Below are 12,372 nucleotides of genomic sequence, written 5' to 3'. Positions count from 1 at the left end.
TCTGGTTTTGGTTTGATTTTGCTATATCTGATTGAATAGACAACTATTGTGAAGACAGCAAGATATACTATGGTAGCTATTACTGTTATTCTTGGTATCCTGCCCTGAAGTTCTGTACCAATTTCACCACATTTTCTCAATTGGCTTTGTTCCGTCTTGTTCTGTTGTATTTTACTGCCTTCAAAATGAAAAAAAAAAGGAAAAAAAAAAAAAAAAAGAACTCGCCTAAAGTAAAAGACCCAATTAAAAAGATGGGCAACTGAAATGAATAGACACTACTCAGAAGATACAATGAATACATGAAAAAATGTTCAGTATCTTGGCCACTAGAGAAATGTAGATCAAAACAACATTGAGATTCCATCTTATTCCTGAGAGAATGGCTCTCATCAAGGAGTCAAATAATGAGGGTGTAGGGGGTAAAGGAACTCTTCTACATTGTTGGTGGGAATGTAAACTGTTGGAGACCACTACAAAGTGGATCTGAGCAGGATTTAAAATTAATTGGCTTTCTATGTTTATCTGAGGTCTGTTCTAGGCCTCAGCTCCTTGCCTGGTGACGAGAGCTGGTTCATAGTAAGTGAACTCTATGAATCACTGGTTCTGACAGAGACCTGTGAGGTCAGAGATACCTCAAAGGGCAACATAAAGTCACAGCTTCAGACACTTGGCTCCAACCCCAATTAACAAGATAGAGACTGCAGCTGCAGGAATTATGCTCACTTCTACCATGTCTTCATGATAAGACAGTTCTACTGAATTGACATGATTCATTACTTGGAGACGTCCTTAAAGTGACTCCAAAGTTCCCACTCATTGCCTGTGCTTTCCTCAGTTTCCCTGCCTTTTGTCCTTGGTCCTAATAAAAGTAGGCTGGTCCAGAGAAGTCTATCTTAGCCCTCGGAGTCTTAAGCTCAACTTAAGGATTTTGACCCTCTTGGAGCCCTAAAACCATACAATTTGTCTCTTTTTTATTTAAACTTCTGCTATACACTCGTTTGGGAGATCAGAGATCTAGGTCAAGACCCGATAATAAACTAGTACATCAGCTGTGATATCAGTATGGAGATTCCTTTAAAATTTAAAACTAGAAATTCTACTCAACTCAGCCATTCCCCTTCTAGGTATCCTCTTGAAAGTGTTAAATATGTCATGTTACAATAATACATGCACACCCATGTTTACTGCAGCACAATTCAAAGTAGCTAAATCTTGGAAGCAGCCTACATGTTCATCAACAGATGAATGGATAAGGAAAATGTATTTAGCTAGGGATTTAGCTCAGCAGCATAAGTGCCTGCTTGGCAAGAGCGAGGTTGTGAGTTCGATCCCTGATACCAAGAAAAAAAAAGAAAAAGAAAATGTATTTATACACAGTGGAGTATGACTCCACTATAAAGAAGGGTAAAGGGGAGAGGATGAAAGAAAGAATTAAAGTGTGTTATGTACATGTACCAGCTCCACACAAGGAATGTATTAATAAAATATAGTGTATATAGAAGAACATCTGGGAAAATGGCAGCATGATGAGCAGTAGAGTAAGAACCTCTCCAAGTTTTGGCATCCAGACCCTGAAATACAGCAACATGAGGAAGAGAAGGAGGAGAGAGATGGGTCCTGTGGACATAGGAAGGCTCTGAACTGAGACTTGAGGCCCATGAAGAGAGATAATTCAGGAATCTAGCAAAAATAAGAAAACCAGGGGCGGTGGCCTGGCTGGATGAGGAGAAGCAGCAAGGAAGCCATGAGGCCTCTGTGCCCTGGTGGTGGCCCTGCCAGCGGGGGAGAAGCAGCAAAGAAGCCGCCTCTGCTCCCACCCCCATGAGCACCCGGATGTGACCTAAGCTGAGATAATAGTAACTGAAGTAGGGGAGCACCCTGACATTTGTGCTGTTTGACTGACTTAACAAGCCTGGGATCTAAGCACCTAGAGGATAACAATATGTAGTATAGTAACGATTGTGGATTTCCTACTGGCCTGTCACTGTTTTGTTTTGTTTCATTTTACTGTTATGTTTTATTCACTTTAAAATAAAAACCAATTATATATATGTACATATATATATATATATATATATATATATATGAAAAAATAAAGACCCTAAAATACTCAGCAACTTCAGATGGGTTGGAGATGTGGCTCAGAACTTGCCAGATTCAATTTCCAGTGCTCCCCCATACTATACTATACTATTTTGTTATATTATTTTATATTAGCATGTGTATGTGTATGTGTATCTGTGTATATGTAACCTGGTTAGGTAGAGTTAGAATTTTTGTTAGCAGTGAAAAAAATTTATTTTATTTTATTCTTTTGTCTTTTGGAGACAGCTTGCTAGGTAGTTCAGGCTGGCCTTGGGCTCACTTTGTAGTCCAGGCTGATCTTGAACTTGGCAATGATTCTCCTGCCTCAGCCTCTCAGGTGCTGGGATTATAAGCATGTGCCACCATGCCTGGATAACAATTTTAAAAACTCCAAAGCAGGGCATGGTAGCACATGACTGTAATCCCAGCACGTGGGAGGCTAAGGTTGGAGGATTTCTATGAGTTTGAGGCCAGCTGGGCTACACAGTCAAGGACAGCTTCTACTACATAGTGAGATCCTGACTCAAAAACAAAAGGAACCCCTAAAACCAAAAAAACTCAAGAATCTTTGTTTTTTTGTGATACTGGGGATTGAATTGAGGGCTTTTGCACTCAGCCATGCACTCAGTCCTTTATAAATGTTTTCTTTGTTATTTGAGGTAGGGCTTGAACTCGTGCACCTCCTGGCTTGGCGTCCCGGAATTAGCCTCTACAGTTAGCTTGCTTTGATTTTTGTCTCACTATGTAGGCCACACTGCACACTGGTCTTGAATTTGCTCTGCAGCCCAGGCTGTCCTCACCTGTAAATTCTGCACTGCCTGCCTAGTACTGGGGTTACAGGTGTGTACCTCCCATGCCGATTTCCAAAGGATCTATTTGGTTGATTCAGCCATTTAAATTTCTGTTCTTTGTTCCTGATAGTCAAAGTTCCCTTCTGATATTGTTTCTTTTAAATTTTTGAAAAATATCCTTCTTCCAAGTGTGGTGGTGCACACGTCTAATGGCAGCACTTGGGAGGCTGAGGCAGGTGGATCTCTGAGAGAGAGTTCGAGGCCAGGCTGGGTCACATAATGAGTTTATGGCAACCTGAACTACATAGCAAGATCTTGTCTCAAAACCAAACCAAACCAAACCAAACCAAACCAAACCAAACCAAACCAAAACAAAACAAAACGAAACAAAACAAAACAAAACATCCCCCCTCCCAAAACAAACAAAATATAAACCAAAAAGAAACAATCTTTATGGTTTCTATGACTTTGGAGGAGAATTCTGTGATCATCTAATTCATTCTCAAATAGATCATCACAGAATGCATTATTTTTTTTTCCTGTGCCTGCTTTCAAGATTTTTCTTTAGTATTTCAAAATTTGGCTATGATGTGTCTAAGTGTGAATTTTTTTTTTCTTCTGGTTCACAGTCTGCTGAGACTGTGCCTGTAGGTTTTTGTGTTTCACCAAGTTTAAGAGTTTTTTAGCAGCCAGGCGTGGTGGCTCATGCCTGTAATCCCAGCACTTGAGAGGCTGAGGCAAGAGAATTGTTGCGGGTTCGAGACCAGCCTGGGCTACAAAGTGAGCCCAAGGCCATTCTGAACTGTATAGCGAGACCCTGTCTCAAAAAGACAAAAAAAAAAAAAAAGAGTTTTTTAGCCACTATTAAACTTTATTCCAAGGCAGTACCACATTATTCTCTTTCCTTTTAGTTCTTTTTCTTTTTATTAGGATTATGTCACATTTTTTAGTTCTAAGTTTTTAGTGTGTTTCTTCTTATATCCTCTCTTTCTTTGAGGTTATTTTCTTTCTCTTGCCCAAGGTCATATAGGACTCCAAGGTTCGTGTGATCTTCATGCCATAGCCTCCTAGGGAGCTGGATCCACAGGTGTGTAGTCAGCCTGTTTTTCTTTTACTTCACTAAAAATTACTATACTTAGAGTGAAAATAAATGACTCTGGAATTGTTGAAATCTAGGTGTTTTTGGTGGGGAAGGGAAGTGAAGCAATGTCTTGCTTAAAGAAGATATCTTGCTGAAAGAAAGGGTCTAACATGGTGGCACACACCTGTGATTCCAGCACACTGGGAGTCTGAGGCACAAGGATTACAAGTTCAAGCCCAGCCTGGACCATTTAGTGACTTAGTGAGGCTCCATCTCAAAATAAAAATTAAAAAAAGGAAAGACTGAGGATGTAGTTCAGTTTGAAGGCATTAGGTTTAATCCCCAGGACCACCCAAAGAACAACAAAAAACACAACCAAGTACACATGGAAATCAGGTTTGGTGATGCAGGCCCGAGCTCCCAGCACTTAGAGCCGTGAGGCAGTAGGATCAGGAGTTGGAGGTCAATCTGGGTAACAGCAAATTCAAGGTCACTCTGGACCTTCTATCAAAATAAAACAAACAACAACAACAAAAACAAAACAAAAGCAAACTATACATGGAAGCTGAAATTTGGTTGGAGAGTTTATTTTTGACTTTTGATTTTTGATCTGTAGACCACAGGCAGAGGTGATTTATTGTAATGATTCATGGGAGAAATTTTAACCTGAAGTTGCTGTTTTCTACTGAAGTTAATTTCCTAGCAGGGCTTGCTCAATGCCAAGAAAAAAGTAGTTTCTTGAAGAGTTTCTTCATGTCTCAGTACTTTGGAGTGATTCAGGGGTTATCAAGTGAAGCTGGGTAGGGCAGTGCACAGCTGAAATACAAGAGCACTCAGGAAGCTGAGGCAGGAGGAGTGCTATGAACTTGAGGCCAGACCGGGCTACACAGTGAGATCAAGGCCAACAGAAACCACATAGTGAGGCCCTCTCTCAAAAACCCAAAACCTAAATAAATAAAGTGTTTAAGGAATATTTTTAGGCAAAACATCTTAGGTCACTTTGGAGGATACCTCCAAGAACACATATATATCATCAATCTCAGGCAAAGGAGCATCTCTCTTGTGGGCCCACACTGTTTTCTCTGAGTGTGTTGTCTTTAATTTCATATAAAGAAATCTTTTCACACCTCACCAACACATTCTTGTTCTGGGAGTAAAGAATCCACTCCACAGCCTGAGCAGTAGGAACTCTTCAGATTCCATCTAGTGACACTAAACATCCACAAGTTACTTCCCTTCAATATTACAGCCAGTCTCAGTAGGATGACAAATTTGAGACCAGCCCTGGCTACTCAGGGAGTTCAAGGCCAGTCTGGAGTGCATAGCCAGATCTTGACTTGAAAAAAAAAATAACAGAAAGACAAGGTGGGCCGTGTAGCTCAAGCTTGCAATCCCAGCATTCTGAGAATATGAGGCCGGAGAATCACAAGTTTGAGTCCTACTTTGGTAATTTAGGAATTTAAAAGACAATGTCTCAAAATAAAAAATAAAGGGCTGCAGACATACCTTGGTTGGAAGATTGCATTTAATCTCTAGTACCAAAAAACAAAACCAAACACCTCCCCCCCAGACAACAACAACAAAAAACAACAAACACCAGGCCAACAAGCACAGGTTTGTCTTTATTTAAAATGTTACGGGAGAACCTCATAATGTCTCTGTGGCAAAGGAAATCTACTGACTAGAACTGGTTGGTAAACGGCGCGCTAGGGCACACCTGTAATTCCAGCATCACAAAGGCTGACCCAGAGAATCACAGATTGGATCCCAGTTTGGGCATTTTAGGAATGCAGTGCAATTTGAGAAGGACTGGTGACATAGTTCAGTGTGAAGGTGAATTACCATTACTGAAAAGAAAACAGACAAAACACAAAACATGGTAGCGTTATTGAACAAGGCCTAGTTTGCCTACCTTGCTTTATGTCACTCACTGATTTTGCAAGAGTTTTCTTATAAAGTGGTCCAATTCGAGGCAATAGGAAATTCAACTACCAAACAAGCCTTCCTGAAGATAGGGTTTAGGGTTCCCAAACTCTTTTTTTTTTTTTTTGTCTTTTTCTTTTTTATCGGTACCGGGGATCAAACTCACGACTACACATTGTAAGGCAGGTGCTTATGCCGCTGAACTAAATCCCCAGCCCCTTTAGGGTTACATATGAGATTAAATAAGAAAACCAGGGTGATCTAAGGTCTAGTAAGAGATGATTAGAAGTAACAAGTGGCCTGCACAGTGTAAGCAGATCATCATGGAGCTCTGTAAAACATATTCAAGCTACATATGATGGTGTAGCCTTGTAAGCCTAGCTGAGGCAGGAGGATTTCAACCTCAACCCCAATCTGGGGAATTCAACACTAAGTAAGAGCTTATCTCAAAATAAAAAATATAAGAAAAGGGCTGGGGATGTCACTTAGTGTGAAGGCCTTGGGCTCAATTGCTGGTACTGCCAAAACAAAACAAAACAAAACAAAACAAAACAACCATGTCTGGAAACCGAATGTATCTGCATCCTTTGAGGATGTAGTGTTTGGCCTTGTGATGTTAAATGGTCACTCACTGGACATTCGTGGAGTTTCAAGCCAAGAGTCTGTGGTTTCAACCTATTTGGGCTACCTCTGCGTTCATGAAAAACTGCTTAGATAATAACACTGTTACCACTGTGACCATTACAGCTATAGTGTTATACATAGAAAGCTAAAGGGAGTACATGACCTCCACTGTAAGAAAAACAAGCAGGGGCCAGGGGTTTAGCTCAGTGGTGTAAGTGCCTGCCTGGCAAGTACAAGGTCACTAGTTCAATCCCAGTCACCCACTGGCCTGGTGGTACCATCTATAATCCCAGCTCTCTATGAGGCTGATTATGACAGCCAAATTGTGTCTTCCTTAGCAATTTAGAGAGATCCTGCCTCAGAATTAAATAAAATAAGGCAGGGTACACAGTTAAGTGGTATCAAAATTTCTTTCCTGTTTTTGATTTTTCGAGATAGGGTCTTACTATGTAGCCCCAGTTGGCCTACAACTTGTCATGCCTTAGTTTCCTGAGTGATGAGATTATATACTAGCACAGACTGCACACATGCATCACCACACCTGGCTGATAAATAATTTTAAAAAGTCAAAAAAAAAGCCAGATGTGGTGTCACATGTGTTTAATCCCAATACTGGGAATACTGTGGCTGGGGGAGTACAAGTTTAAGGCTAGTCTGGGGTGGATAATGGGTTCAAGGCCAACCTGGGCTATATAATAACTCTGTCTCAAAAACAAAACAACAACAAAAAATAAAAGATAAATTTTTAAAAAAATTTTTATTTTTTGGTACCAGGGATCAAACTCATGACCCCGTGCTTGCAAGGCAGCTACTTATGCAGCTGAGCTAAATCCCAGGTCCAAAGATAATTTTGATAATTTTTTTTTTTTTTGTGCTGGGGATCAAACTCACAATAATGCCACTGAGCTAAATCCCTAGCCCCAAAGATAAATTTTTTAAAAAGTAGTATCAATCAGTTGATCAACCCCCAAAGAGAAGAATTATCTTTGATTCTTTTCCTTCAACAATTAACATTCTTTCAACTTTGTCTTAAAATACATGTTCTGAAATTATATATATATATATGTATTTCAAAATCAATACCTTTCACCATCTCTTTGTTTCTTTTTGAGATAGGGTCTCGCTATGTAATTGTGGCCTTGAACTCACCATACAGCCCAGGTGTCTCAAACTCGAGGTGATCTTTCAGCCTTGGCCTCCTAAGGGCTGGGATTATAGACGATTGTTTGCCGCCGTACTGGCCACTTACATCATCCTAGTTCTGATGTTCAATTCTAGTTCTGATGTTCAATTCAGTTCTGATGTTCAATTCTAGCTCTCATCACCCACTGGCTACTGAAAGTTTTCCCATTTGATCCACTGTTTCCATTTGTTACTTCCTCACTACTTTAGTCTCTCTAAAGTAGACAGAAAAAATCTTTTTTTCTTTGTCTTTATGAGACCCCTAGGGTTTCACTATGCAGTTCAGGCTGGCCCTGAGCTCACTTTGAGGCCAGGCTGGTCTCGAACTCACAATGATTCTCCTGCTTCAGCCTCTCTAGTTCTGGGATTACAGGCTTGTACCACTACACCTGTTTTTTTGTTTTTTCTGTACTGGAAATTGAATTTGGGACCTCTTGCTTGCCAGGCAGATGCTGTACCTTGAGCTATATCCCCGTCCCCCCCCCCCCAAAGCTTTTAAATATAAATATTGGGCTGGGGCGATAGCTCAGTGGTAGAGTGCTTGCCTAGTATGGGTGAAGCTCTGGGTTCAAACCCCAGCACCAGCACCAGCTCCCCAAGTAAACATTACTGTGACACCTCAAGCGGAAATTCTTTCAGTAAGTGTCTACTCTAGAATAAACATGAAACACTTCATAATTCTGTGAAAGACACATTACATCTGGTGACTCTACCTCCAAACGAGTTTGTGGTAACTCTCAATTTAGTTCATTTTACTTAAGTAATATTGGCTTACTTGCTTTTTCCATAAATTGCATTCCCTGAGCGTGAGGTGCTGGTGCCTGCCTGACACGCCAGCCCTTTGGGAGGCTAAGGCACAAGGGTGGGAAGTTGAAGGTTGCTAGATTATTCTGGCGTAATACAGAAGCAAAAGTACAAAATGAACAGGTTTATTGAGTTGGGGACGAGGGAAGGAGCACATGACCCATGGCGGCTGGGCCGTCTCCTTTGACAGGAATATGGGGTATGGGACATATGTAACCTTTGACTGGTGGTGGTTTGGTTTAGGGCGGGCATTGATGATGCTTGAGGAACTGATTGGAGTTCTCTGTGTGTGCAAACAGGGAGGGGAGTTGCAATTAGGGCTGAGGAAGAAGCAGGAAGTGGTGGTGTTCTTGCTTTGGCCTTCCACCACATTAGGCCACCGCCATAATTGTACAGTAATTTATACTTGGGCAAGAACCTTTCAAAGGTCAGGCTGAGCAATTTAGCGATTGAACAAAAGCCTGATTCAAAATAAAAATGGAAACAAGAGCTTGGGATGGACCTCAGCACAAATTTTTTTGTCGCTTGGACAAAACACCACTAGCCAAAATAAAAGAAGGAAAGTTTTATTTTGTTTACAGTTTTTTATTCTTTTAAATTTTATTTTAAAGAAAGCTCAACACACAAAACAGTAAATCTAGTCAAAACAAAGCAGTGAAACTGGTAAAGAATTTCAAAGCAGGACAACAGGAAAACAGTGGCTCCCCTGGCCCATCTCAGTTATCGTCACAGTAGTTGTTCATTCCATCAGATATAGCAGAACGAAACCAAAACAAAACAGAATAAAACCAATCAAAACAGAATATTGAATAAAGAAAAACAGCTACTTGGACCAAAACAAAACAGAGAGCCACACTGGATTTCAAAAGCAAAATGTAGGAAATCCACCATATTTTCTATATTGCATACTGTTTACTGTTATCCTCCCTATAGATGCTCAGACCCCCGGCCGCACCTGCAAAGTCAGCCAAATCACACAAGCATTCAGTTACCTTGTGTACCTCAGCTGCTATCACTTAGCCGGTTCTCAGGACCAGCCAGTTGTTTATAGGTGTGGAGGGGAGTTGGTGATCCTTAGCTCACGGGAAGCGCTGATTTTTCTCTTCCCGGGCCACCACCTAGCTTGTGCGCCTAGAAAGGCTGGCTAGTGGGCCTGTTGGCTGGCTCCTCTCAGTCCCTGCATGTCCGATTCTTCTAGCTTACAGTTCTTGGAGGTTTCAGTCCATAACCAGCTGGCTCCAAGGCAGAGTGGCATGGCACTGGGGCAACACTTCAAGGCAGCAGCCATCAAAAGCAGCCGGAGCAAAGGGGAGGATGAAAGCAAATCTCTTCTCTTCCTTTTATTGTACATTGGCCCTCCCTGCTCCAGGGCAAGTGTAGCACTCACAAAATCTCCTTGCGCTCCTTTGGCACAGGATGAGGATATTTACAAAGTAAGAACCCTGGCTCTCTGCTGAGTCTCTTAGTTAAATTTCTAAACTTCTCAAATTGACACAATGTATCAACCATAACAACCACAAAAACCAAAACTAAAACCACACTTGAGACAATAAATTAGTGATGCATAGCAACACAAGCCAAAGGAATTTCAAATACTGAAAAGATTCTTTCTTTGGTGAGTTTAATGTAAGAAGCATGTCTTTTATTCTGGTGGTGTTAGTTATTTAAAACTAGGGCCTCATGCATGCTAAAGATGCAGTCTGCCACAATCCATCTATAGCCTCAGGAAAGAAAAATGGAACTTTTTCCTTTCCTTTCTCTTCTTTTATAATTAGTTAATTAATTTTGTGTACTAGAACCAACCCAGGAATTTTCCGCCATTGAGTTACATTCTTAGCCCTTTTTATTTTCAAACAGGATCTTGTTAAATTTCCCAGGCTGGCCTTGAAAAGGCCTCAGTCTTTGAGTATTGAGATTATAGGCGTTCATCACCAATATTCCACATTTTTGGTTAGCTTAAATTCAAATATTAGTCTGATAAATGGCGCACGTTGACTATTCTGTTTATTGGCACTGATTGAGTGCCCAAAGCAAAGGGGTGATTTTTTTGGCTACAGTTATTTGAATGTGTACTCTCTCAATCTACATCTATAAATACTGCATACTTCTATGTACAGCTCTGTTCCAATTGCGTATTTTTAGGGAGGTATTTTTTTCCACTAAATTTTCCTCTTCTTTGTTCTAAAACGTTAACAATACTATTGTATCAGCCAGTCTTCACAAAAGACATGTCAGGGATTATCGTTAGCATTACATTTGCTAATACATATAAGGTGCTAAAGTAAATGAGGACCAATGAATTAATATCTATAAATGTAACTGAGGGCCCGGCGTGGTGACGCACACCTGTAATCTCACCACTCAGGAGGCTGAGGCAGGAGGATCCTTGCGAGTTTGGGACCAGCCTGGGCTACAAAGTGAGCTCTAGGCCAGCCTGAACTGCGTAGTGAGACCTTGTCTCAAAAAGAAAAACAAAACAAAACAAAACAAACAAAAGTAATGGAGGAACCGGGCGTGGTAGCATATGCCAGTAATCTCAGCATGCGGGAGGCTGAGGCAGGAGGACCTCTGTGAGTTCGAGTCCGCCCTGGATTACATAGTGACTTCAAGGTTAGTCTATACTACACAGCCAGACTCTTTAAAAAAAAAGAAATGTTACTGAAAAAATGACAATGGTGAGGTCTCGATTAACATAAGGGAGATGGAAAACTAGGTAAGAAGTCAGGCGTGCTTCTACAAAGACGCTCAACAGACAAGATTACTGCCCCGCCTCTTAGTCACCACCTGCTCGGCTCCGCCGCTGACCACAGCTGCTGGCCAGTGCGGCTCCGGAAGGTAAACACCTAGCGAAGGGCGTGGCAGAAGGCGGGCTCGAGACACGCGAGTGGCCGGCTACAAGTGATTGGCAGCTGCCACGTCCACGTGCTTTGAGCTTCGAACCTGCTGTCGCGAGAATTCCATGTAAACAGATCAAGACTCCCTGTCCTCTGGTCCCAATCTGAGACGCTTGGGTGAGGTCGACAGAAGCCTGGGGCGTGTTGCTTCAAAACAAAGCTACGAAGGTTTTGCTTGTACATAAAACAGACCTATTTGTAATTCGTCTCCACTTCCCTGCGTTCGCAACCGAACCTGACAATCAGCTCACCCGAATTTACATACTGTTGTGTTTTCCCTCCAGCCCCAGCGGATTGGGTAAATCCAGTAGGCGGGTCCGCCTCTTTTCTATTTTCTGGTTGGCTAAAATGACCTCCAAGGGCGGTGCCCGGCCCTGGCCAGTTCGCCTTTGGGATTGGCCAGCATTGTGGTTCCGCTGAGGCGTGGTAGGAAGTAATAGCTGTCAATCACGAGGGAGACTCCAAACAGTGAGCCTAGAGCTGGAGAACAGCGTTTACCGGCGGAGCGGCCGGTGAGAGGGCTGGCGGGTCTTTGGTTTTGGAGAACCTTGGGGAAGGCGAGGGGCAGGCAGCGTGAGGTGACAGGGCTTGGCCGGCAGTAGCTCGACTGGGTAGGGGCGTGGAAACTGGAGGGGGAGGGGAGAAGGGCAAGGGGCCAGAGGGCGGCCGGGGGCAGCGGTGCCTCCGCGTTGGAGGTTGAGTGGGCAGCGTCGCGGCGGCGTCTTTCGGGGAAGCGTGGCCAGAGAGGCTGCTGAGGGTCGCCTTCAGGTGACAGATCCCTTAAAGGACAGGGGTTGGCAGAGTGGTTCGGAAGAGAAAGGGTGGAATGGAAATGAGAGGGTTGGGGGGGCTGTAGGTAAAAGGGTACCCCTTAAGGAAGGGATGGCTGGGCTATTGGGCAATAGGTGTTTTGGTTTGTAGGAAGTGGGGCTCACCACTTTGGGAGTTTTCGTACAAGGTGATGAGTGCTCTCTGCTTAGAAGTGATG

The 12,372-nt window shown here is 42.5% G+C and overlaps 1 protein-coding gene across 11 annotated transcripts in view; it reads left to right on the top strand.

Annotated features, from left to right (window-relative positions):
- Nucleotides 1-11,798: 11,798 nt before the first annotated feature.
- The window catches only part of Bcas3 (BCAS3 microtubule associated cell migration factor), a 526,404-nt gene continuing 525,830 nt past the window's right edge, over nucleotides 11,799-12,372 (top strand). For 9 of the 11 annotated variants that reach the window (XM_013152079.3, XM_063250886.1, XM_013152076.3 and 6 more), the window contains exon 1: nucleotides 11,799-11,896. The gene's annotated coding sequence lies outside the window, so the exon portion shown is untranslated. Of the gene's footprint in view, nucleotides 11,996-12,133; nucleotides 12,153-12,372 lie in introns of those variants that run through there. The other 2 variants (XM_023564985.2, XM_063250885.1) reach the window with 2 other exon arrangements.

This window comes from Cavia porcellus, unplaced genomic scaffold (assembly GCF_034190915.1).
Source record: "Cavia porcellus strain 051 isolate PalLab524CR breed Dunkin Hartley unplaced genomic scaffold, mCavPor4.1 scaffold_6, whole genome shotgun sequence".
Lineage (NCBI taxonomy): Eukaryota > Metazoa > Chordata > Mammalia > Rodentia > Caviidae > Cavia > Cavia porcellus.
Note: the sequence above shows the minus strand (reverse complement) of the source record. Positions and strands in the feature narration are given on the sequence as shown.